The following is a 12,047-nucleotide window of genomic DNA, read 5'->3' as shown; positions in this document are numbered from 1 at the left end:
TCATCCTAGATTATTAGGTCAGTTGTGACTACTAGAGGAGATATTTTTCTATTTACTTACATGCCTTTCTGCATGCCTTAAAGAGTAGATTGATTTTTTTTTATGACAAAAGTTATTGTTAATATTGTTTTTGTATTTATTAACAAAAAATTCAAGTGATGTTTTACTGTTCAGGCACAGGATTTTAAGCTTCTCAGGACTTCTAAGATCTAGCCTTAAAATCTAAGAATTTTCTTTTATTACAACACTGCGGACACTTTCAAAAGATATCCGGCGCTGTTTAGGGCAGTTCGGTTTATGTGGAATTATTACCCCTTAAATACAGCTACTACTTCGAACTCGTTTTGATATAACCCAACGGTGGCCTTCCCTCTACAGACTCTTCGCAGAATTTTACAAATTCAACGTCACTAGTCGTTCCTTATGCAGCTTAAAAATATATTACTTTATAAGTAGGTACACTGTAGATGGCCTTATCACAAAATAAGTTTTTTCCAAAAGGACCGCGGAATTTGAATAGGCAATAGATTAATAGAGAAATTATCGCCATTCCAAAAATGTGGTTTAAAAAACAAAGAGTAACAAGTAGCTATAAAGGAATTATAATAAGCATTCAAACCGTCCGTCCGGCGCTCACGGCACATACGTAATTATTGTACATGTTAATTCCTATTGTTTGTTTGTTTGTCGTAAATCGTGAACGTGGACAATTAGCCGGCAGTGTTCCCACGCTGTGCGTCGCATGCCCAACGCGTAGAGTACTGAAAACAAAAAAAAAATTAAGCACTTAAAAATCTGTAGTGATATATCGTGCCGAACCGGCCAAATAAAATCAAAATCTTTTTTTTTTTCAAGTAGGATCATCGTCATCTTTCGTAATGGTTACAGTATCGAATTAAATGTAAAGTTCGCAATTCAAAAAAGTAGATTCTAGCAGTGAACCGACGAGAAACTTTGTAGTTACTCATTTCTACCATTTTAATTACAGTTTTTATTTACCGTTTTTTTCTTAATGAGAATTTTATTAGTAGGCAAAGTTAAAAATAATCCAGCAGTGCTATTAAGAAATCATTTCGTGCATCGCGCGTTACATGTTGAAACGACAGCGATACTCTTTTTCGATGCGCGTATTCTTTGAATGTATAATTTTCATAGTCATTGGTGGTTATTGTTTCTGATATTTCACTATCGTGTTCTGTGGGGTTTGTTTTTACAGAATAAAAGTAACAGCATGTAAAGGTCCCTCTGCTGGGCTAAGACCTCCTCTCTCTTTGAGAAGGAAATTTTTGGTGATTATTGCACTCTGATGCAGGTCAGCGGATATTTTCCTTCTCCGCCGAGCCCAAGATGTGTTATGAACACAAATTAAGCATATTAAATTCATAGGTGCTTGCCTGGGTTTGAACCCGCTGCTCAATGCAACATTCATACCACTGTGACATTTCTGATCTTAATGAATGTTCCAGTAACAAAAGAAGTTCTTACAAACTTACAAAGTTAATTACAGTCAGCCTGTCACCCAGTGGGTTAAAACCTCTTCTCCCTTAAAGAGGAGTTCCACTAAAAACTAATTAATTTATGTACGAGATCTATGTTTTATTACAATCGATGCTTTGGTTCCGACTACAGACAGACGATTATTTAAAAATATTTTAAATAATCGACTGGTACTACCATGACTCACACGATAAAACTCTATTGTCATTTATAATATATGTATGTATATATACATTCGTACGGTACAGACATATAAGCTGTGTCATATAGGCGTTTATATTATACTGATCTAACTAGGAAAAAAAAACGTATTTTCTCCTGACCGTACTTTAATTCGGCTTCAGTGAGGCACAATGATTATCAGTAACATACTACGTCTGGTGCCTTCATAAAACTGACGGAACAATATTAATTCATTGTTACCATCACGGTATTCGACTCGCGTCCGTGATAATAACATTTTGTCATTAATTTAATATTCAAGCAACCTCGTGAGATGTATTTCATTTTAATTCATCGTCCATCTAGTTGACAACTTCGATCGACGTCGCTCGACTTAAGAATCGATTTTCGATTTCATATTTCTGTGGCCTAGTGCTAACAGGGCCAATGTGTATATTAATTTAAGCCAAATTTTACCATTTAAATAATAATTAATCAACTTGCTTATGACATAAACTTAACATTATTAATATGCAACATCGATATTACGTAAAAAAAGTATATTTGTACTATTATTATATATGCGAAAATATCTCTGTTTGTATGTCGGTCTGTTGATTATTTCCAAACTACTGCACCGAATTTTATGAAATTTCGTATAAAGCAAGCTTGAATTCCAAGGAAGGGCGTTGGTTACTTTTAAAAACGCGAGCAAAGCCGCAGGCGACAGCTATAAGTACATGTTATCAAAACCTACAATACACTTATCACGTATTTACTACAAATACGCAGATCTTTATAAGAATGTGTGTATACCATACATACGCACACAACTTTATAAGCGTGTGTGTATGATAAGATAAACTTTCTCGCCCCATGTGCTCGATAATTTCGACGGTGATGACATAGGCGCCGTGGCTTAGTTGGTTAAAGCGCCTGTCTAGTAAACAGGAGATCGTGAGTTCGAATCTCGCCGGGGCCTTAAGAATTACATCTAATTAGATATTTTTTATTTTACTGTTTTATTAATGATGATTAAATAACTGTTTATTATTTAACGTATTATTAATTTTATGTTTAGTCTTGAAATCTGATTTAAATATTGGAAGATGATTGATGATAAATTGATGATAAATTTTAATTCGAAACCTATTTACATATATTTTCTTAATATTAATAATTTTATGATATGAATTAAGTGTATTTTATACAATAATATATATATATATATATATATATATATATATATATATATATATATAAAACACCATGAAAGCAAGTTTCGGTAGTTATGTATATAATAAGACTGTTTGACCTCCAACGAATAACTGAATATGTCACAAATGTTTGAAATTTCTAGAAAGATCTAGAAGTTACTATGAAGTTACGTTATTGGATTTTGCGATTTTATATTACAGTAGTTTGTCAACATCATTATTAGTGACTCAATCACACAATCCACTGGACACAGGAGTACCAAAGTGCGCAATAGCTCCCAGTACTCCGCCCGTTGCGTCATGCCAGGTCCCGCCACCACTTTTAGTATTTTCATTATAATACCTTAAAAATATATTTTTTAGATTATCGCTGCCGCAACCCAGTTCACAAACAAACGAACAGATATTCTTAACGCTTAAATGTAGCTCTACATAACCTTGAATATTAAGCCGTGGTCATCTTTAGTAACAGCCTATAGAAGTCCCACCACTGGGTAAAGACTTCGACTCCCCTGAGGAGAAGGTCCACCACGCTTTAGAGCGGTAACGAATATTGCATTTCAACGCATTGCTTAAACAAGTTATATGAACGTTTTCCAGATGAATCCTATTGTAACTAAGACTGCTATTAAGTGATTTGTTTTCATATTCAATACTGCATTAATCATAGCATCTAGAAATGTAAAGGTCAAACTGAAAGGTCACTCTGAAGGACTTGCTATGAATACGAAGGCAGCTTGAAGCTTGCAATACTGTTAAATCAAATAATTCCTTTAATTGTTACTTATATTACTTTTATAATTTATTAATAAAATTATAAAGAGATTAATCAAAGACCGCGATTACTGCGGGTGAAATCCCCCCCACTTGAGTTGCCTGGTAGGATAAGCTCCCAAAAATCCGAACCTCTTCAATTCTGCGTCACCATGTGTCACTACAATTTTATAAAAAAAGAAGTAGTTAAATAATAATAAGAAGTCAATTAGTAATTAGTAAACGCCTTATAGGCGTGTAATGTGTTGCACATGATAAAAATGGAAACTTTTTTGTAACAGTACAACTAACTTCCGTTCAGTAAATTACAGTTCAGTACAGATCTCATGAAGGCGGCTCCACGCTAAATTATTTATCGGCGTGCATTGACAAATATTTTTATTTTTTTTATAGTTTTTATTCTTACATAAATCACCTCACGCTAAGACTTCTCGTAAGCACGCGCGTCACTCATAAAAATGCACGCTAATATTTATTTAGAGCAGAGGGTGCCTTCGTGAGTAAATAGATCTATATAACTTGTTTATATTCCAAAATCGGGCAATCTCCCTTGAGGTCCTTCTTCTGAGTTTTTTCCTTCACGTTGCTCCAGTGCGGACGTTTCATCAGACAGAAGTCGCGTGTCACGTATTAAACAAAGTCACTTCACGCCGTCTGTACGCTTAGGTCTTTTAAACTATACGAGGGATTTTACGGATTTTTTTTCAATAAATAGTTTGATTCAAAAAGAAGGTTTATATGCAGTACATATGCATATGATAGTAGAGAAAAGCCGAGAATTCCAACTCTCTTAGCCGGAAAAAGCAGTGGCTTTTTTGTGTTTATTTTCAAATATAAAAGCTGTAAATGGGTGACTGTATCCGTATTAAGCCTTTTTTAGTATTTTAAAATAATAATTTCGTTTTTAGAGAATATATTTTAAGTATCAATAATAGATCGCGTGTGATTGCGCCGGCTCCTGCATCGACTCTGCAAAAAGTCGGAATGTTGCAACAATGTTGCCTTAATGAGATTCGTGGGTGTTGCCAGTGTTCAATAAATTAAATGAATATGTATCGTAACAATTGCCTACAGCGAGCTCATAACACCCAAAGATAAGAGAGGATTACAACTGCCTCAGTTTATTTTATTTCTTGACCAGTAAAAACTACGTGCATACTAGACTAGATTTGTATAAGAATTTGTTGTATAGAAACCCTTTTGTTCCAGCAGCAATACATGTGGTAAAGGCGTTAAATATATAATTTTTTTTTTTTAATTAAAGCAACGTTTTCATTAGAACCAAAATATTTATTTAATAACTTATAATTATTAATATAGTACTCTTTATTAATAAATGTTTTCTAATGCGTGATAAGTTCACGATAATGGAATAATTATAAAAAAACTGATATTCAATTGTTTCCAAATTGTTTTGAAGTAATAAAAATGAAAGCAAATCCTGTAGTTCAACAAAAAGACATTAAAGAATAAAAAATAATATGTATATCTCTATCAGTAAAAATAGTATTTTTGAAATTTACACACGAGTACGTAAATAAAAAAATATTTACGTTGTATTTAGCAATGGTGTTTGTTATAGGTATTCGTAAATGGTTCCTGATAAACATTTTCTTATTTGACTGTACAGAAAACATTAGATATGAATCGGGGTATAAATAGCATGTTTTATCTTTGGTTACATTAAATTTAATGTTCGTAATCCTTCCATCTTTGGTATTATATTAATAAGCCGGCAACCCTGGTCAAGATGGCCTCCAGGTCCATTTCAATACAATAACGCGAGTATAAATGATGTTTACATGTAAAGAAAATTAAAACGAATCAGGAATGTGTATATTTGTAATAAGTTTTAAGATTCGTAGGATTGTTGATAAAAACAAAGTATGTGTATTTGACTTAAATAATGAGAGGATTGGAATTGTTGCTATTTAGTGTTCATAGGCATTAGCCAAAGGAAATTTTAAAAAATCTTACCGCGCCAATTTCTATTGGAAGTGTTTACCTCTTACAGCTCATTCATTATCATTATCCCAATTTGCTAGTCAACCTTAGGTAGGTTGAAAAAAAAAACGTCAATACGCCAGCAATCTTGGATATATATGCTATCTTGTGAGCCGAGATGGCCCAGTGGTTAGAATGCGTGCATCTTAACCGATGATTTCGGGTTCAAACCCAGCCAAGCACCACTGAATTTTCATGTGCTTAATTTGTTTTTATAATTTATCTCGTGGTCGGTGGTGAATGAAAACATCGTGAGGAAACCTGCATGTGTCTAATTTTAACGAAATTCTGCCACATGTGTATTCCACCAACCCGCTTCGGAGCAGCACGGTGGAATATGCTCCAAACCTTCTCCTCAAAGGGAGAGTAATGTATATAACTGGGTTTTCCATGACATATAGTATGTTTGAAATAACAACAATGACAATGGTAATATACAATAGTAAGAGTAATAGAGATAAATGTCGCCTGGTGGTAGCACAACGCCTTTTCATTACGTGACGTGGCAATTAGTAAACCACTCTACTCAAAGCCGCGTAAAAGAACTTCGTTCCAAAAAGATAAACTTCTATTTCTACCCGTGTGAAGTCGAAAGATTGCGTCTTTAAATAAAACGTAGTTATGTCGGAGAGAACACCAAAAATGGATCCGTCAAGCGCCTGCTCGTGACTAGTGATGTAGGATTTACTAATCCCTTCGTCTAAATATATCGATGATTCAATTAATATTATAAATTTAAATGTTTATACGTTTCGATGTACGGTACTTAGCTGAGGTACCCTATTTGCTAAGTCAGGGTATACCCGTAACACCGGATGAAACACCCTACCTCAAGCGCTGACGAAACCGCGGGGTCAGCTAGAATGAAAAGAAAAACAAATTGAATTCTACGATAATTCGTAATGCTTAAATGAACATTAATTAATTTTATTTTAATCAGGCAAGGATGTCTTTGTCTCCTTAAGATTATAAATTTATATTATCATTGTAATTATTTATATTATAAATTAAGAAGCGAGGGCCGTACGTTTCGTTTTTTTTTTTTTAATAAGTTATACACAAAAATCTTAAAACCTCACATTCATCAACTTTCCATGTTTAATGTTAACATTTATAAAATTCTTACGAATTCACTTATATACCCGTATGTTACAGTCAGATTATTTATTCCGGTCAAAATTATTTTTGCCTAATACGGTCGATAGTACTATTGACTAATGATAAAGGTTGGTGGTGACAGTAGGTTAGATTAGTGATGTTTTAGTAAGTCATTTGAAATTTTAAATGTTGAAAAAAAGTAACTACTGAGTTTCTTGCCGGTTTTTCTCGGTGGAATCTGCATTCCGAACCGGTGGTAGCTTTACTTTAAATAGTTTGTTAAATGACGATTCAAAAGTGCTTGAAAAGCCTACTTGAATAAAGTATATTTTGATTTGATTGATTTGAAAATTGTGTACTATGTAAACGTACAGGAACCACTCACATACATGACACATACATACATATGGGACACTTACATCCTTGTGATACATATGGCACATATACAGAAATAAATCTTACCTAGTCGTACACTTTAAACTATCGTGATATATGTACGTTATACATTTTAAATACAACATTCAAGTTTTAATCGCGATCATACATTTTTTTTTCTTCCATCCAACGTTTCGAAAGATTTGAATCTATCGTACTCTCGAGCTGGAAGCTCCGAGCGTCTCCCGACATCGACTGCACGAATTTCCCTCAGCTTCATTAATAGTTATTTAATTGTCTATTTTTATATATAAATATATCTATATAACTATAATACTACAAACACATACCCTAATAAATCAAACAAAATAATATCAAAGTACAGATTGCACTCATGTGTTATCGTATCGACACTCATTTATAGACAACTTTATAAAAAAAAGCCTTCGTCCTTGGTCATAAGTATTTTTAATTTCGTCGGTTAAAGTTAATTTTGACCAGAATATGATTCTGACCGTAACATGGCGTTGATATTTATTCACATGTTTCGAATCGTCAATTCAGGCGTGAGAGAATGTAGGAAGTAATGCATGTTCTTAAATATTCATTTTCCGTAATATTCTTAATTTTAACCGTCCAAGAACAAAGTATATAAAAAAAATTAAAACTCACTCAAAATAGTACGAGTTATAATTATGTTTTATTTCTTTTTTTATTAATCCAAATACAATAATTTGTAAGTATTAATAAGATATATTTTATTAAGTTTAAATGAATGTTGAGCGGTACCCGAAGAGCCTCTGGATTTATCACCAAAATACCACCCACTCGTAACTCGTAAATAAACAACACGGAACTTTATCTTTGACGGAACATAATGGAAACATGTCGTTGAGAGAATGAATGTCAAGTCCAAATCCCAAAATTTATCGTTAAACCAATAATGGATCACACTTCCTATAAAAGAAAAAGAATACCCAACCAAATTAAATAGTCTATTGCCGCATAAGTAGGTATATAATCTTTATAGGAAATCTACATATAATGTAAAGTTCAAGCCCGCTGGCCACGAGCTCGGGGAACACACCTGCTTCCCTCACATCTACGTCATAACCGTCAAACAAGTCGAGCACAAAATCGTATAATTAACATAATAATCTTTATTTAAAAAGGCAACTTTTCTCATTAGTCTGAGTCGGTCGGAACATTGTTTTCAAGCTTGGATAACTGCTCACTGGATATACATTTCCTCCACAATCGAAGTAAATACTATTGTAATGAATCTACCCTTGAATTATACCAAATGTGACGTCACCTGGACCGATACTGGATAAGGAACTGTATAAGGAAATGAAATGATCTATTAAAACAGTTTTTTACGCCTTTTTGGTTTCTATTCAAGGAGCTTTGCCTTTCAATATTTATAACTTTCATAAAAAAACTACGTTTTTGTTTTGCACTGTGATCGCATAAATTTCTTCCTTTCAAAGGTTACCTATCTGCGATCCTTTATATGGCAATTATTGATCACAGGTCGTAGATGTAAAATGAATGTCAGTAGACCATGAAATGGAAAAACATCAACCAGGTCTCAGACAACCGCTGGATGCGACAGTGTCTGTGACATTCCTGTTGAAATTTATTCTTGTGTTGGAAAGAGAAAAAAGATAGATAAAGAAAAACTTAATTATGTACTACATAATGATTAATTTAATGAATATGATTTTTCTAAACACAAGTGACTAGCTGAACCTGCGGCTTGACCCGCGCAAAATTTATAAACCACAAACTTCCAAGCCCCGTTTTACCCCCTTAGGGGTGGATTTTCGTAAAATCCTTAGCGGATATCTACACCCTATAAGGAACCTACCTGAAAAATATCAAGTTTGTAGGTGTTAAAGTTTCTGAGATTTCGTGATATAAAATACAAATCGTCACCCCCATTTTACCCCCTCGGGGTATAATGGGGAATCTTTCTCCGGGATTCAAACTATCTCCATATCAAGTTTCATCAAATAAGTGAAAGTCCTTAGAGGTTGACATTGTATTAAATATTCACCATCCCCAAAGTAGCTAATGCTACACTTGGGAAGTAAGATGTAGTATCTGTAGTGTACGCGTCTGTACACTGGCTCACTTAACCTTCAAACCGAAGCATAAAAGTACTTAGTATTGATGTTGCGGTAGAAAAAATGATGAGTGGGTCATTCTATTCAGGGGGCTTACGGAAAGGCGTACCACCAAATGTTTTTTCAAATCGGATTAAAGTCACAGATTAGAGCTTTAAAACGAACTATTCAGTCGAAACTGTAAATCTAAATATTATTATTTATTCTTATAAAAGTATATTTGAATTGTAATTTTACAGTGTTGATATAAATATAATGCGACCGATCGTTCGGAAAGTTGATCCTATGTTGACATATATGTTGACATAATCCGATCAGATGTCAAACGATCAGCCGCAGGTCTAATTAGTTTATGATGTCAACACTTCCGGCAGAAAACCTAATATTTTTTTATCAGCCCACGTGAGGTTTGAGGTTGTCTTGTCCACCTTAGGATCTGGGCCCTATATCAAGATAACGATACAGACAATGAATGCACGAATACATATAATAAAATTGGAGTGTCTGTTTGTAATATTAAAATAACCCATTTATACTAAATGCATATGTATGTATACACGGTACATATACCAAAATAACATTTTTTACAATTTGTTCCGGCTAATCCCTGGAGCGGCTGAACCGATTTCGACGGGACTTTCACCGGCGGATAGCGGATGTAATAAGGAGTAACTTGAGCTAGTTTTGTTTTAGAATTATATATTGAATAAAAATAAAATCACGCTACAATATCCAAATAACTTAAATTCAAACAACGTGTACGAAGTCGCGGGCACAGCTAGTATAAAATAATTACTAAAAACAATCATATAATTTAGTCTCAGAATTTACAATAGAAACTATTAAAATTGTTAGTCATTTAAGAGACCAATTAAACAGAGACTTAATTACTAGTTCTACTGTCGACTCCCAATTAAGCTCTTACCGCTCACCGTACATCACAGAATAAACATACTTAAATCATATACACTTAACTATGCAAAGTTCTCCACGCATGAAATAATTTAACTTTATACATAATAATTAAACGTCCTCCAAACGTAATATGACTTATGAGTACGTCAAAAATCGAGTCATTTGTATGCGTAAGCGCAGGGAGAATAATTTTTTATATCTTATCTCTTAAATTTGGAACTCTACCTGTTTCTTACTTTTGCCTTGTTAGATTTTTTTCTGTATTGTAGATGTAATTTGGAAAGCATTGGTGTTTAATCACACACATAATATAAATGCAATTATCATTATTTAAAAAATAGCTACTTATTGAAAAAAAGTTATGGATAAGGAAATTAGGTTTATAATTAATACAATATTCGATTTGCAAAAGATACGAGAGAAATAAATTGGACGCGGAAGGAATAGCGAAGAACAACTAGCACCAACAAATGTATATAATTGTCTATATATCTCTACGTAATATAAAACAAAGTCACTGTCGCCCTCTGTACGCTTCGATATTTTATTTTAAGAAACGGAATTTTATCAATGAACAGATTTATTCAAGAGGAGACAATACATGTGTTTTATAGTAGAGGGAAGCCGAGAATTTCAACTTGCCTACGTGAAACAAGTTATTGTACTCGTGTAAAGACAGAGCCTGTAACTAGTACATTATTAATAATATATAACTAATATTTGAAGCGTTAATAGCGCAATAGTTTAGCGATGTAAAAAGTCACAGGCTCTATCGTTACCCCTTGGGCTATTGTCATACCCGCTCCTAACACAAGTGATGAGCTTAAAAGGAGGGGTAAATAGGAATAGTAGTTATTCCTTAATATACTTGGGGCATTACTTTTATTCTTAAAAAAAAAACTAAATGAGCCAATAATAAGATATTATTAATAAATTAATTACACAAGTTTAAGGTTTGTTAACAATACAATATTTTAATTTTATAAGTAACCATTTCTAGAGGATTTGCATTTTAATTAAGATAATCTTATTTGTTCAACCTTATACTTATGTAAAACAATGCTTCTTATTCTTAACATGTATAACATCTCTAATATTGCTATCCCTTTCTTATGCGTAGGATTTAAAATTATTACCTCCTGCTTCTGAAATTAATAATCTGACTAAATACTCTTATGTTCATTGGTTGAACATTGCGTCATCGCCTGTAACGTAAAAAAATGGAGATACGTCTTTGATTTCCGACAAAAAACTGTTGTTTTCATTCAAATCACAAACATTTTTTCCTACTTTAATATACATTTCTATACTAGCCCGTCCCGACTTTGTCGGAATAACTTAAGAATGTTATTTACTTGCCAGTCGCAGCGGCACTTTTCGGTTCTAATCTAAGCCAGAGACCCACTCAAAGATACACAAAAAAATCAATCATTTAATTCGGTTCTGTACTTCCACTGAGTCACCTTTGAAACCGAAACACAATAATACTAAGTATTTCTGCTTGGCGGTAGAGTATATAACGAGTGCGGTCAATTAACTAATCAGACCAATAATGTACCCGTACCAGTAAGTATATATACAGCCATGTATGTTTTCCACAAATGATAATAATTATAAATAAATTTCGATCACTGACCAATCACTGTTAAGTAACGTCTACGACACTAGTATTATAAATTAAAATCTATTTTGAAAATGCATTCAAATAAATTAACTTATTTTTAAGCATAAACGGATTCCGTTAAACACTACGTATCATAATAAATGCTTTCATAAAAGCTCGTTAAACTATACTTTAAACATACCCGTTGAAGTTACGTTGATGATAACATTTTGAAAATAAATATTCAAACATTATCAAAGTCAATTGTTATTC

The 12,047-nt window shown here is 33.2% G+C and overlaps 1 protein-coding gene and 1 non-coding gene across 2 annotated transcripts in view; both read left to right on the top strand.

The window, feature by feature from the left end:
• The window catches only part of LOC125069195 (tRNA dimethylallyltransferase), a 242,937-nt gene that overhangs the window by 131,013 nt on the left and 99,877 nt on the right, over window positions 1–12,047 (top strand). The window lies entirely within an intron of this gene.
• On the top strand, window positions 2,568–2,641 carry Trnat-agu. Its single transcript has one exon. It is a non-coding gene; the product is annotated as a tRNA-Thr (tRNA).

Source organism: Vanessa atalanta, chromosome 15, assembly GCF_905147765.1.
Source record: "Vanessa atalanta chromosome 15, ilVanAtal1.2, whole genome shotgun sequence".
In the NCBI taxonomy this organism is placed as follows: Eukaryota; Metazoa; Arthropoda; class Insecta; order Lepidoptera; family Nymphalidae; genus Vanessa; species Vanessa atalanta.
Note: the sequence above shows the minus strand (reverse complement) of the source record. Positions and strands in the feature narration are given on the sequence as shown.